The 12,391-nt window shown below is 37.5% G+C and overlaps 1 protein-coding gene across 3 annotated transcripts in view; it reads right to left on the bottom strand.

The window, feature by feature from the left end:
- The window catches only part of CTCF (CCCTC-binding factor), a 43,755-nt gene that overhangs the window by 26,906 nt on the left and 4,458 nt on the right, over window positions 1–12,391 (bottom strand). For 2 of the 3 annotated variants that reach the window (XM_028502168.2, XM_036012018.1), the window contains exons 2-3: window positions 11,558–11,674; window positions 10,170–10,281 (exon numbers count right to left, since the gene is read on the bottom strand). The gene's annotated coding sequence lies outside the window, so the exon portion shown is untranslated. The remainder of the gene's footprint in view (window positions 1–10,169; window positions 10,282–11,557; window positions 11,675–12,391) is intronic. The other variant, XM_036012019.1, reaches the window with a different exon arrangement.

Below are 12,391 nucleotides of genomic sequence, written 5' to 3'. Positions count from 1 at the left end.
TCTCAATACTAAAAAGAATACAAATTAAAATGAGGCAGCATTTTACCTCTGTTAAACTGCTAAGGCTCTTTTAAAGGATAATCCCCAATGTTGGTCATAGTGCAGTGAAATCAGTAAGGTAACTGGTGATATGAATCAAGAATTTTTTAAATATTCAAACTGTGATCCATTATCTGCACTTCAGACCTTACACTCAGAAATAACCATAGATGAACACTGAGACTATAAGGACAATGTTAATCAAAGCAAATAATGATAACCTAAAAGTAAAATCATAGGGGAATAGTTAAACCTGATAAATGATAACACCCACAAGATGGAATACTACGCAGACATTAACAATCGTTTTTAATGTAATAATACAAAGAAAAATTTTGTTCCATATTTAAAACACAAAGAACAGGTGGGGAGGGCTGGGTGGGTGGGCTGGGATGGGAATAGAAGATAGAAAATTGTACTTCAACAACAATTAAAATAAAAAAGAAAAGAAACACAAAGAACAAACAAACAAACAAAAAACAAGGAAGGCAGTGAATACATGTTAGCTGAACAAATGTATGACATTTCAGTTTCCTAGAATTCTAATCACAAGCCTTAGGTAAATTTTCCCCACAAAAATGACTTTTCTGATAAACTACTAAATTTCTGAAGGAAAAAGGCAACAACCAGTTAACAGAACCTGGTAACTAACCAAACCCAGGGAAAAAAAGAAAATTAGAGCCCAAAACCAAACAAAACCCAAAAGACAACAGAATAGCTTCCCAGGCTGGTCTCCCTTACTCGTCTATCCACCATATTGCCGCCAGACTAAATCTTCCTGAAACAACGTGTGATGGTTGAGACTTACTGAATCAACTCTAAACTCCTTGTCTTTGCTCCCAGACCTCTGTCCAATCTGTTCCTATCCTTTCCACCACCCACCTTTGGGGTATCTTCCACACAAATGCCTACTACCTTGTCCCCCACCCTCCCAGCTCAAGTCAGTTCCTAAATCAGCAATTTTCAACTGTCGTGCCACAAGTACTTTTAAAGCATGCAACACCTGACCTATTTATTTAGTCAGGAGCACTGACCTCTTCCGCACTAGATTGTCAAATAAAATACCAAGAGCTAACACAACAGTAGCTATCTGGTGTGAATGAATCAAAATTACACTTAAACTTAGTTTTTGGCGTGCTGCAGGATTTTAATAGTTTGTGTCATGAAATGAAAAAGGTTGAAAATCACTGCCCTCAAAGTTTCTTCAACCTTGACCAGTGCAGACTGACCTCGTTTGTTTTGTTTTCATTGTTAGTCAATTGCTCTGTCTGTGTCTTTTCCCTAAATAAAATTTTAGCTTAATGGTAAGGGCAGGCACTGTGACTTTTACTTCTGCATCAATGAATATAAAACAGTGTGAGGTGAGCAGCAGACACTGGATGTTGGTGCCATTGTCATATGCAACACACACAAATGGTACTTGAACATGACCAGAGCAGAAAGAACATGGAAAAACATTGTGTGCTAAGTAGAAACTTAACTATTAGAAACTTTTCCTTCCTTCCTTCCCTTCCTTCCTTCCTTCCTCCCTCCCTTCTCCTTCCAACAGTAAATATTTATTTAGAAAATTCTCTGTCCATCAGCTGCTGAAGGACTGTACTCAGGTATTTTTCCCCCAGTACCTTTTTTGAAATTTAATCTTTATTGCATTTTTTTCCATTAAAGTTTACTTTCTTTATTGCTACATTTATTCATTTCTTAAACAAAAAAATAGTAAGTCCTAACACAATTATAGGTTACATTTAAAAGAATCTTGTCATGTAAAAGTTAACTGTGAATACACTAATTTTTGAAGATGTTTAGACTTAGTAATTTATCACATTATATGGCTGTATAGCAAATGTGCCAGGTTATTTCCCAAAGGAAAACAACCTTTAATACTCACCACTGCAGAGATTAGTCATTTGGGGAGACTGGTTAATTATAAAGTACACATGTACAAAGAACAATATATATGTATCGAGAAATAAGACAGTAGAGAAGGACAATTTCCAGGAGTCTATTTTATAAATAAAACCACCACAGCCTTTTGTTTAATATACTAGTAAAAACCCCAATCTATTTCTGAAACACATCAGAAGACTGTCTATATTCCTGGCAGAAAACAGTACCCTTAATTCCCCATGAGCTTCCATAATCCAAAGCCATTCTGAGATGGTCTAACATGAAGATCATCTACCAATTTGCCTGGTTCATGCTGTTCAATATAAACCATCAAACATCATTAGAAGGAAGAGACGAAAGGAGATACCTTATAGCTTTATCTTTTTGAGATTTTTAAATTAAAAGAATGTTTTTACCCAGAAGACTGAAAAATTTAGTTCATTATAGACTGTAGGGAATGTTAAGTGCCATTATGACAAGAGGGGAAAAAAATTAAAGATAATCAGTTTCTCCTGAGAATGAAAGGAAAAGCTAAGTGACTTTTATTACATGCAGGCACTAGTCAAAAAAGAGTAAAAATTATTCACCCTTCTGGAACAAAAATTAGGTTTAAAAAGTCAAAGTAACCATTTTACTCTGCTATTCCTGAAAATATATACGCCATCATCTTATTTGAGAGCTTAAAATACATCAAAGCAAAGTATCACAACCATTAATAGCCTTGAATTAGTACCAGGAAAGTTGCAGACTACAATGAAGAATGGGGTGGAGGTGGGTGGAGATGACTCAGTCTGAGAAGCAGAAAAATATTAGTGACCATTTACTTCAAGGTGATGGGAAATGGAAGCAGCCTTTATCTGAAGTAGCACTTACCTAGTCAGTTACATGTACACCCACCTCTCTTCCCTGTTCTGTGTCATTAACATTAAATAGTTGGGAGGATCCTTTTTTGAGAATTATTAAAAGGGAAATAAAATATCTTTCTAAGGTGAAAAAACTTAAAAGCACCCCAGTCTTGTTAACAATCCCTCTCCCCATTTGTTAATATTAAAGGTAGTCAAGCCCTGGCTGGTATGGCTCAGTGGACTGAGAGCCAGCCTGTGAGCCAAAAGGTCACTGGTTTGATTCCCAGGCAGGGCATGTGCCTGGGATGCAGGCTAGGTCCCCAGTTAGGAGCATAAGAGAGGCAACCAATAGATATTTCTCTCATACATCAATGTTTCTCTCCCTCTCTGTCTCCCTCCCTTCCCCTCTCTCTAAAAATAAATAAATCTTGTAAAAAAGGTAGTCAAAACAAAATAATTATTCTAACAGCTACTTGAAAAAATATATTTAAGGAGCTTTGAATCTAGGAAATACTAATAAAATATTTGTAACAGTAACAGTGAAACTACCATGGAAAGAGGTGAAAGAGTTCTTTTGCTACAATGAATAAGAAATGCTAAGTCAATAATTCTTTCACCAAAAAGTGCCTGATGCTAGGTACACAGAGATGAATTTCCTTTTAATTACTTGGGGGGAAAAAAAAGTCCTAACTGTACAGGGCCTGGTTCTCAGGAAGCTCCTCATCTGGCAGGGAGACAGATAAAACAAACAGGAGCTATAGCATGCGATAACTGCTACAACAGGGGCTAACACACTTCCCACCATCCTGGCAAGAAGGGTGGCTTAAGTAGGTGAAGGAGAATTTTAATGAGAGGAATCACTAAAGTTGATCTTCATGCACCCGGTCAGGTAAGCTACAGTAAGAGAGGAGCATTCTAGCTGAGAAACAGTATATGGGAAAAACTTAAATATGTAAGGAATTAGACAAATTTTGTGCAAAAATATACAACATAACCAAATGGAAATCTATTATCATAACCTGGTTACAGAGGACATGTCCTAGCCCCTCACTAAGGGTGGCTTGTTTCTTTCACTTACTGAACATTTATACATGAAACAGAAGACAAACTTTATCTAGGAGTCAACATGCTAGTGCCACAGTACCAACTAGAGGCTGCCTCCCAAGCACATGCTGTCCTTCTCTGCTTTCTATAGCCCGTATGACACTTTTGCATACAGCAACCTAACGCCCCACTTCTTTTTGCTCTCCCAAGTGTGACCACCGAATTCTTACTTGCCTTGCTCCAGGCCCATATCCCTGAAAACAGCTCAGAGTTACAGTCTTTGGAGCAGTTCCAGTTTTTCATCATGGGAAATAGAAGAAAAAGGTGGGAACCTGTGGCAAATCTATAATCTTGAATAAATATGTTATAAAACAGAGTACATAACACACACAAAATTTACAGAACAGGCACATCTAGGGATTTTAAAAAAGTATTTTATTTACTTATTTTTAGAGAGAGGGGAGGGGAAGGAGACAGAGAGAGAGAGAAACATCAATGTACGAGACATTGATCAGCTGCCTCTTGCGCTCTCCCAGCTGGGGACATGGCTTGCAACCCAAGCACATACCCTGATTGGGAATCAAACCAGTGAACTTTTGGTTCACAGGCCAGCACTCAAATCTAGTAAGTCACACCAGCCAGGGCACATCTATGGATTTTGGTGCACATTCTACCTGAGCAGTAGTTTCTAAACCTGGTTGGTACCAGAATCACCTGGTGAACTTTAAAATACATAGATCCCAGAGATTCTGACTCAGTAGCTCTGGGGTGGAAGAGACCGTCTTTCAAAGGTCCTTAAATGATTCTGATATAGAATCTCTGCTGACTAGGGCTTGGAAGTGACTGGCATAGAGTACAACAGTTATTATCCTAAGTATACAGGTCTACAAAGGTCCAAGCTACTCTTGGATCTACTATGTTTTCTACTATGAAAATGTTTAGTTCATTTTTAATACAAAAAACCTGTTTTTTGCTTATTTACTTAGATTTTTAAAAAAATTTACAAAGCCTACCTCAAAACTACTATGATTCCCACATAAGCAATAATAGAATGTATAATTCAAGAAAGACGTTCTAAGGTTTAGCCTCTTTGGTATTATGGGTACCATCAATACCAAAAGATCTCTCTAGATTATACAGGATAAGCTCATATGAGGTAAAAGGAAGGAAGAGAAATGGCATACATAATAACCTAGTAAACTCATGGTTTGTAATGTGTATTAGTGTCCATGTGGCCACTGCTCTAGTGTCTCTATAACCTGGTACTCACTCATGAAGGCTACTTGGTAGAACCAAGACTATTTTATTTGGTAAATGAGGTCCCCTATAAGATCAATGTTAAATCAGAAGCTAATAGCTTAAATTCAACAGCACATGTGTACAAAAGGCATATTAAGAGTAATAATAAATGGCAATATAATGCCTTTGAATGAAGATCAAATTATAAAAACAATCTGTCAACTTGGTTGCTCCTTAGAAAAATGGAAACAAACATAGGAAAAAAGGAAATACAGGCAATAGCTTAACCAAGAAATCGGGTGGAGAGCGGGGGTTATGTATTTATAAATACCTAAAAAAACACAACAAGGAGAGAAGAAGCAAAGACTCTGATAAGAGATCAGAAAAACAATTTATTCCCAAAAGGAAACCAAGTCACTATTACTTTATAATCTCGACATATACTTACAACAAAAAATTTTAACTGGGAATAGAAAGTTCAATATACAAATAAAATAGAAATAAAAATACTAAAAACAAATTAGAGTATCCTACTGTTATAGAACAATTCTATATCATACCTCTGTGAATGCAAAATAGCATGTACCTGCTCTATGATATGTCATAGTGACTATGTTATGCCAGAGTTTTGCTATACCAAAGTTTATCTAAACAAAAAAGTTGTGGGCTAAAATAATTTAGAAATTACAGTGGTCTAACTGGTCTATACTAAAAATAGGGGTGCTAACCAAAACCAGCCCCTCCAATGATCGTCTGTTCTTATCTTAGGGAAATTACTAGAGGATTCTGAAAAAGTTCTGGGTTACTAAAGGATTCTGAAAAGTTCTGAATAAGCTCAAAATCTTGACACCCATAGTATTAGATACCAAGCTTTAATATTAGTGACAGCTAGAGCCTAGTCATGCATTGAACACATGGATAAACTTTAAAGTTGGTGACAGTATTTCAAAAACTTCTGAAAAATACATACGGAAAACCCGACGTGTGCCAGCAAACAGGTGTAAGTATACTGAAAGCAGTAATGTACAACCTCCAAATTGTTTTTCTAAAGATATACACTGATGTACATTTCCCTGTCAAAAGATGTAAAAAACCGAATGCATATCAGATAATTAGCCACAGAACTAAATGCAAGATATTCTATGAAACCCAGAGACTATTCAGAGCCAGTCTGAGGAAGAACAACGAAAACCCCCCAGCAAGGCAGATGCACTTGTCCTATATCCAATACCTTCAGTAAATCACTTTGCCTCTTAGCTTTCCCATCTGTAAAATGAGAGGACTGCCGGATGACTTAAAATTTCTCCTGATTTTAACATCCTACACTCTTTTTTAGGTTATCAATTACATTCATCCTTATAGGTAGGGTAGGAACAAGTACCACCACTTTCCAGCTGAGAAAATCAGACAGGAAATTTCAACAGCTGCATATATAGTGAAGTTGTACACCGAGTGAAGCAAAGGGTGGTTCTTTAGCTTTGCAGTCTCCTTGTCTATAACCCAGAACCAAGCAGAAGTCTCTGAACCCTATTTAGATGAAAACAGTTAATGCACACCACACTCTACTGAGTGGCATTTACATCTGAAGTCCAAGAACTGTAAAGAATCTCTGTAAGGGGCAAAAATGCCACAAATGTAAGTTACAATCTACTAGACTGGCTCTTCCTCTCTCCATTAGAATACGTTTTAAACTAGAAAGACTTTTCAAAGTCAGGATATAATCACTGTTTGTGTAACCACCTTTCCCTTGCCACTGCACAAAGAGCATCAATATCTGTCTGTTCTTTTGTTCAAAGCCTTCATCCATCCAGAACATTTTAGGACTGTTTTTCCTCCTTCCTTGTTGGGAAAGCTGGTATATCATCTACCTCTCTCAAAGTAAGAAATTCCCGTGTAACACATGCTTAGAGCTAGCTACATACTTGATGGGATAACCTGCTTAGCCATTGGTTTATATGTACACTTAATCTAGAAGTCACTAAATCTACAAATATCTACTACTGAGAACAGTCAAGAACAAGATCAAAAAGGATTCTGAATATATAAAACAGACATTTCAAAATCTATGCCCTCAAATTTACAATTAATTTGTCTCTCACTCAGTCAATTTACTCTAATGTTAGAAATAATTCAAACAATGGGAAACAGGAAGAGAAATGAAGCATTAGAGGCAAAAAGCTAAGGCCAACAACAAGGGACTGCTGCCCTCAAAGGAACAGATTAACATCCAGCAATAAGGAAGTACCTTCCTAGTAATTTGAAGTTAATATAGGGTGTCGGAAAGCTTCAGTACTCCTTCCTATTGTATTGGATCCCTGTTTCCCTTTAAAAATTACATGACACAGCCTTGGCTGGTGTGGCTCAGCGGCTTGAGTGCTAGTCTGCAAACTGAAGGGTCATTGGTTCGATTTCCAGTTGGGGCACATGCCTGAGTGGGGGTGTGCGAAAGACAACCAATCAATGTGTCTCTAGCACATGTCGATGTTTCTTTCCCTCTCTAAAAAAAATAAATACAATCTTAAAAAGAATTTAAAAGGACTCATGGACATGAACAACAGTGTGGTGATTGCTGGGAGTAGAGAGTATAAGGGGACTAAATGGTAATGGATAAAATATATAATTAACTCCCTCATTTATAACACCCCAATTTAATTCACTTAATTTCTGTACTGTCTGGTGGTCACCCCTGTTTGGTTTAATGCAACATATACAAGGGGAACTCCAAAAACCCCCGGAACTTATTTATAAAAAATCATGTATTTATTCTCACGTTTCAACTTCATTCACCTTGAAAGTACTCTCTAGTTGATGCAATATACCTAGTGAGTCCTTTTTTCACTGCTCAAAAGAGTTCTTGAACTCGTTGATTTTGATGTCTTTTAGTGCTTCTACCGGTTTTTGTTTCACCTCTTCCATATGGAAAAAATGTTTCCCTTTGAGGACTTTTTTTCATATGGGGTAACAAAAAAAAAGGCTGCTAGCGTGAGATTGGATGAATAGGCAGGCAGGGCAAGAGGGTCGTGCCATTTTTGGTCAAACACTGAACACTCAGTGCAGTGTGGGCAGGTGTACTCCCACCCATCATAAAAAGGGCAAAAGCTTTCAGAGAGTCTTCAGGGGAAAAAAAAATTTTTTTTTCACTGAAGCAGTCACTTACACCAGCTGATACAGATGGTTTCCTAGAATACTCATCTAATGGGGGGGGGGACTTGTACTACAAGGGGCCTGCTCTCTAGAAGATAATTCAAATTTTGGGGGGTCATATACAATGACCAATTACTGCTAAAGTTTAAAGATCACTGCTTTACCTTTACATGTCACATTATAGTTACAAACACACAGTTGATACTTGAACAACATGGTGGTTAGGGGGACTGATTCTTACACAGGAGAAAATACAAGTGTAACCTTTGACTCTATAGTCAGCCCTTCCCACATGTGGATCAAAAACAATATTTTTGGTCTATAGGTGGGAACACGAAAATACTGTTTACAATCTGTGGTTGGTAGAATATGGATATGAAAGGTCAACCGTACTTACTAAGAAAAAACGAAGTCCGTGTATAAATGGACCTATGCAGTTCAAAACTGCATTGTTCAAAGGACAATTGCACATATTACCCTCTAACGACACTTCATTAACCGGCATAAGCCTGTAACAAGGTAGATCTGTCGTTTTACAAATGAGGAAAGGGTACAAGGAAGTCACCCAAGGCCATATAGTTATTGAGTTGCACAGCTCAGCTCTGGTGGCCTAAAAGGATTAAAATAAAAATTAATGCTTCTTTTATATTTTCTGACACACCTAGATAAAGGTTTCTCCTCCAGAAAGCCTTTCCCAACATCTTTCACCAACTCCTATAACTGACCATTCCTCTCTGCTACCTAAACACACTTTTACTAGAACATCAACATCACTTATTTACAGATGTCTTGCCCCAGAGTCTAATTTCCATCTTCAGGAAAAGAATCTTTAAAGAGATAGGGGCAGGGGGTGGAGGAGGGAGGGAAGGGGGAGGAAAGGAAGGAGAGAGAGCGAGAGAAAAACCAACGTGTGAGAGAAACATCATTGGTTGCCTCTTGTATGTGCCTGGCCTGGCACCAAACCCACAACCTAGGCATGTGCCCTGACTGGGAATCAAACCTGTAACCCTTCACTTTGTGGGACTATGCCCAACGGAGTCACACTGGTCAGGGCTCTTATTCATCTTTCAATCCCCAGTACCTAATGCTGTGCCTAGCACAAGGCAGAAAGGTAAGTGTTTGCAGCATGGAACGAGTACATTATCAGTGTTCAATAAATACTGCATTTCTCTAAATAATCTCGGTTAATCCAATTCACATCATTTTAGAGAAAGTCAAACTTCAATATATATAGAACCAATTAGGTTCAAATATGAAACCTCTATTCAAAGAGCAAACATCAATATACAACATGTAATTTTTAAGTTCTACTTACGTTAAGAGGAATGTATTAGTAACACCACTTAGTAATTGTAAAACACACAAACAGTTAAAAACAGATGCTTTTGAATAATCTTAGGAGTTTCAAGGTCCACAGCTTAGAATTTAGCCATTTTATTATGACTCTGACTACTTACAAAAGGGGTTGGGGAGGGCAAAAGTCAGTATAAATTATTAATTATGCTTGAGTGAACATGCTATGTTTTCAAAAATTGTTTTATAGAATTTACTTTATAGTCTTAGACCTGATTTTGTTCATTGCTTCCTCTTTCCTTTTTACAATATTTCTGACTTGGTTCAGCTATCCAGAGCTGCCCACCAACTGTGCTGAGCTCTTGCACACATCACACATGTGTAGGAATATGCATGCAAGCAAACAAGCACCACTTAACACGATTTAATATAGAAATATTCCACAGTAGGACACTACAGGCAACAAAATAAGCTGCTGGATGGTACAGCTGTTCTACAGCTCTAAAGTGTTGCTCCTCAAATGCCTCCCCTGCAGTACCTATACAAAGAACACTTCCCACCACAGGCACGCATGCCCCATTTTGTTGTGTCATCTTAGATGGTCAGACACAGTAAGAGCACATATTCTGTTCCTAGAAATATACATATTTGTTTCAATGTAAAAAATTTAAAATTACTTACCAGTTAAATTATTTAACTCACTGCCCCTCAATGAGCACAACTGAAGCTCCAAGAAGATGAGTCATGCTTATCTTGTGGCTTCAAGTACCCCGGAATCATATCACTTTGTACCCTAAGGGTATTCATATCCCAATTTGAGAACAGGGATTAAACTAGCCACAACACTTTAAAGTGACCAACATGTTTCAATTTCCCAAACTCTTAAATTTAGTTTTCTCAACAGCTCTTGAAATCAGTATTGTTTCTCTCTCAGCAGTTCATTAATATGTACTCTGTGTACATATTAACACTTCTAAACACTTCAATAACAATTCTAAAAGAACCTGTAGAGCACAAGTTATTTCTGGAATGACAGAAAACCAGCACAAAGCCCATGCCCTTCCCATCTACAGAGGTAACAGGATGCCCACTTGGAAAACAGAGATTTGAGAATAGTAGAGCTTTCACTCCCGTTCCCTTCCTCCATGCACTTGCTTCAGGCATAGCTTGTAAGACAAATCTTAGTAGTCACTTAAGACGATTTATGTTTATCTTAATCTCATCATTTGTAATTCCCACCTCTACAATCCTTTTAGCCAATACACAAGTGCGATTAAACAATTTTCACATTTTCTGGGGGATAAGAAAGTGGTGCTTTCTGGTAGCCTGAGAAGATATAATTTTACATGTAGAACCCTACTTTGTTGTTTGTGAGATCCCAAAGCCTAGCAGATTGACATTTAGGAGAAGCCTATTTCAAGTTCCCTGTGATATCCACTGTATTTTATAGCAGAAACTGTAGGCTAAAGTAAGTTTTAAGTGATACTTTCAAATGTTAAAAGAAAAATATTGATAACGACTATTAACTAACATTCTGCAAACCTGGGTCATTAGCTAGGTTAACTTAATTACGACAATTTCAATTTTAATCCAGGATACCAGATGCCCCAAGAACAGGATTCTATCTATTTGTCCTCCTTAAAATTACACTAGACTTTTGAGATCATTTGCTAAGAGTCAAAATATAAATTCCAAAGGTTTCTATAGCATAGCACCCACCATTTCTTGAAGTTTTTCTATGTACAGGCTTAAAATGATAGAAACACTTTACCCACATTCAAAATGAAAATGCTTTATCCATTCTCAACTCCAAAAATAACCTCTGAAATTGATGTTACTCTCTAACAAATGAGAAATAGAAAGGTTAAATAACTTGCTCAGTGTCATCCAGCTGGTATATAGTAGTGCAGAGTTTCAAACTCAGGAGTCTAGGATCACAAAGCCTATATATATGTCCTCAACCACCCACCTTCTTGCATCTCCTATGCCCAAGAATGTCCAACAAATCCTCCAACTTTAGGAGGGTTTTATTACTATTTTTAAGACCAAGAAATGAAAATAACATTTACCTCTCCGTGGCTGCAAAGTCAGTTTGAAGGGGAAACACAGAACCCAGATCTTAAGCCCTTGGTCAGCAATCTGTCCACTAGCTCATTTTGTTCTTCTGCCCCAGGTCCTTGACCATTCTAAAATAAAGCACAAATCACTTTATGAACATTAAATACACATAAATGCACATATAGCATGAAAGACAAACTGAGCAAAATGAAGACTGACAAAATTGGGAAAAAAAATTAAAATGTCATCTTACTAATTAGGCCATTCCATTAAATATCTATCAAGCCAGTAATAAAACATTGTTATTTTTTTTAGACATTTGCTAAATATATAAAGGACCAAAGATTTATGATTATCAGAATAGCACTTAACTCAAACATTGCAACCAAATAATGGCATATGTACAAGGTCTGTCCGGGAAAAGTCCAACCATTGTTAATATAACAAGAACGGTTTGTGCAGCTTCAATGTAACTTGGCAGCCAAGGAGAGTGGACTGGATTGTGCATGCAAACAATGAGGACTTCACTGTACCAGTCAGTGGGGGCGGTAGTTACCGCTGAGTGAGCACATGTCCTGTGTGGCTGTCTCATTCAAAATGACAGAGCAAGCAACAAATCTGCATCAAGTTTTGCATTAACTTGAAACTATTTAGATGATTCAGAAGGCTGAAGCCATGGGCAACTGGTGATTGGCAGCTTCATCACCACCATACACCCACGCATGCATCATGTCTCACGTATTGCATCTGGTGCAGTTTTTCAGTGACATATCATATCACCCACGTGACTCAGCCCCCCTACAGTGCACATTTCACACCCTGAGACTTCTGGCTTTTCTCAAAAC

The sequence above is a fragment of the Phyllostomus discolor genome, chromosome 12 (genome assembly GCF_004126475.2).
Source record: "Phyllostomus discolor isolate MPI-MPIP mPhyDis1 chromosome 12, mPhyDis1.pri.v3, whole genome shotgun sequence".
NCBI lineage: Eukaryota > Metazoa > Chordata > Mammalia > Chiroptera > Phyllostomidae > Phyllostomus > Phyllostomus discolor.
Note: the sequence above shows the minus strand (reverse complement) of the source record. Positions and strands in the feature narration are given on the sequence as shown.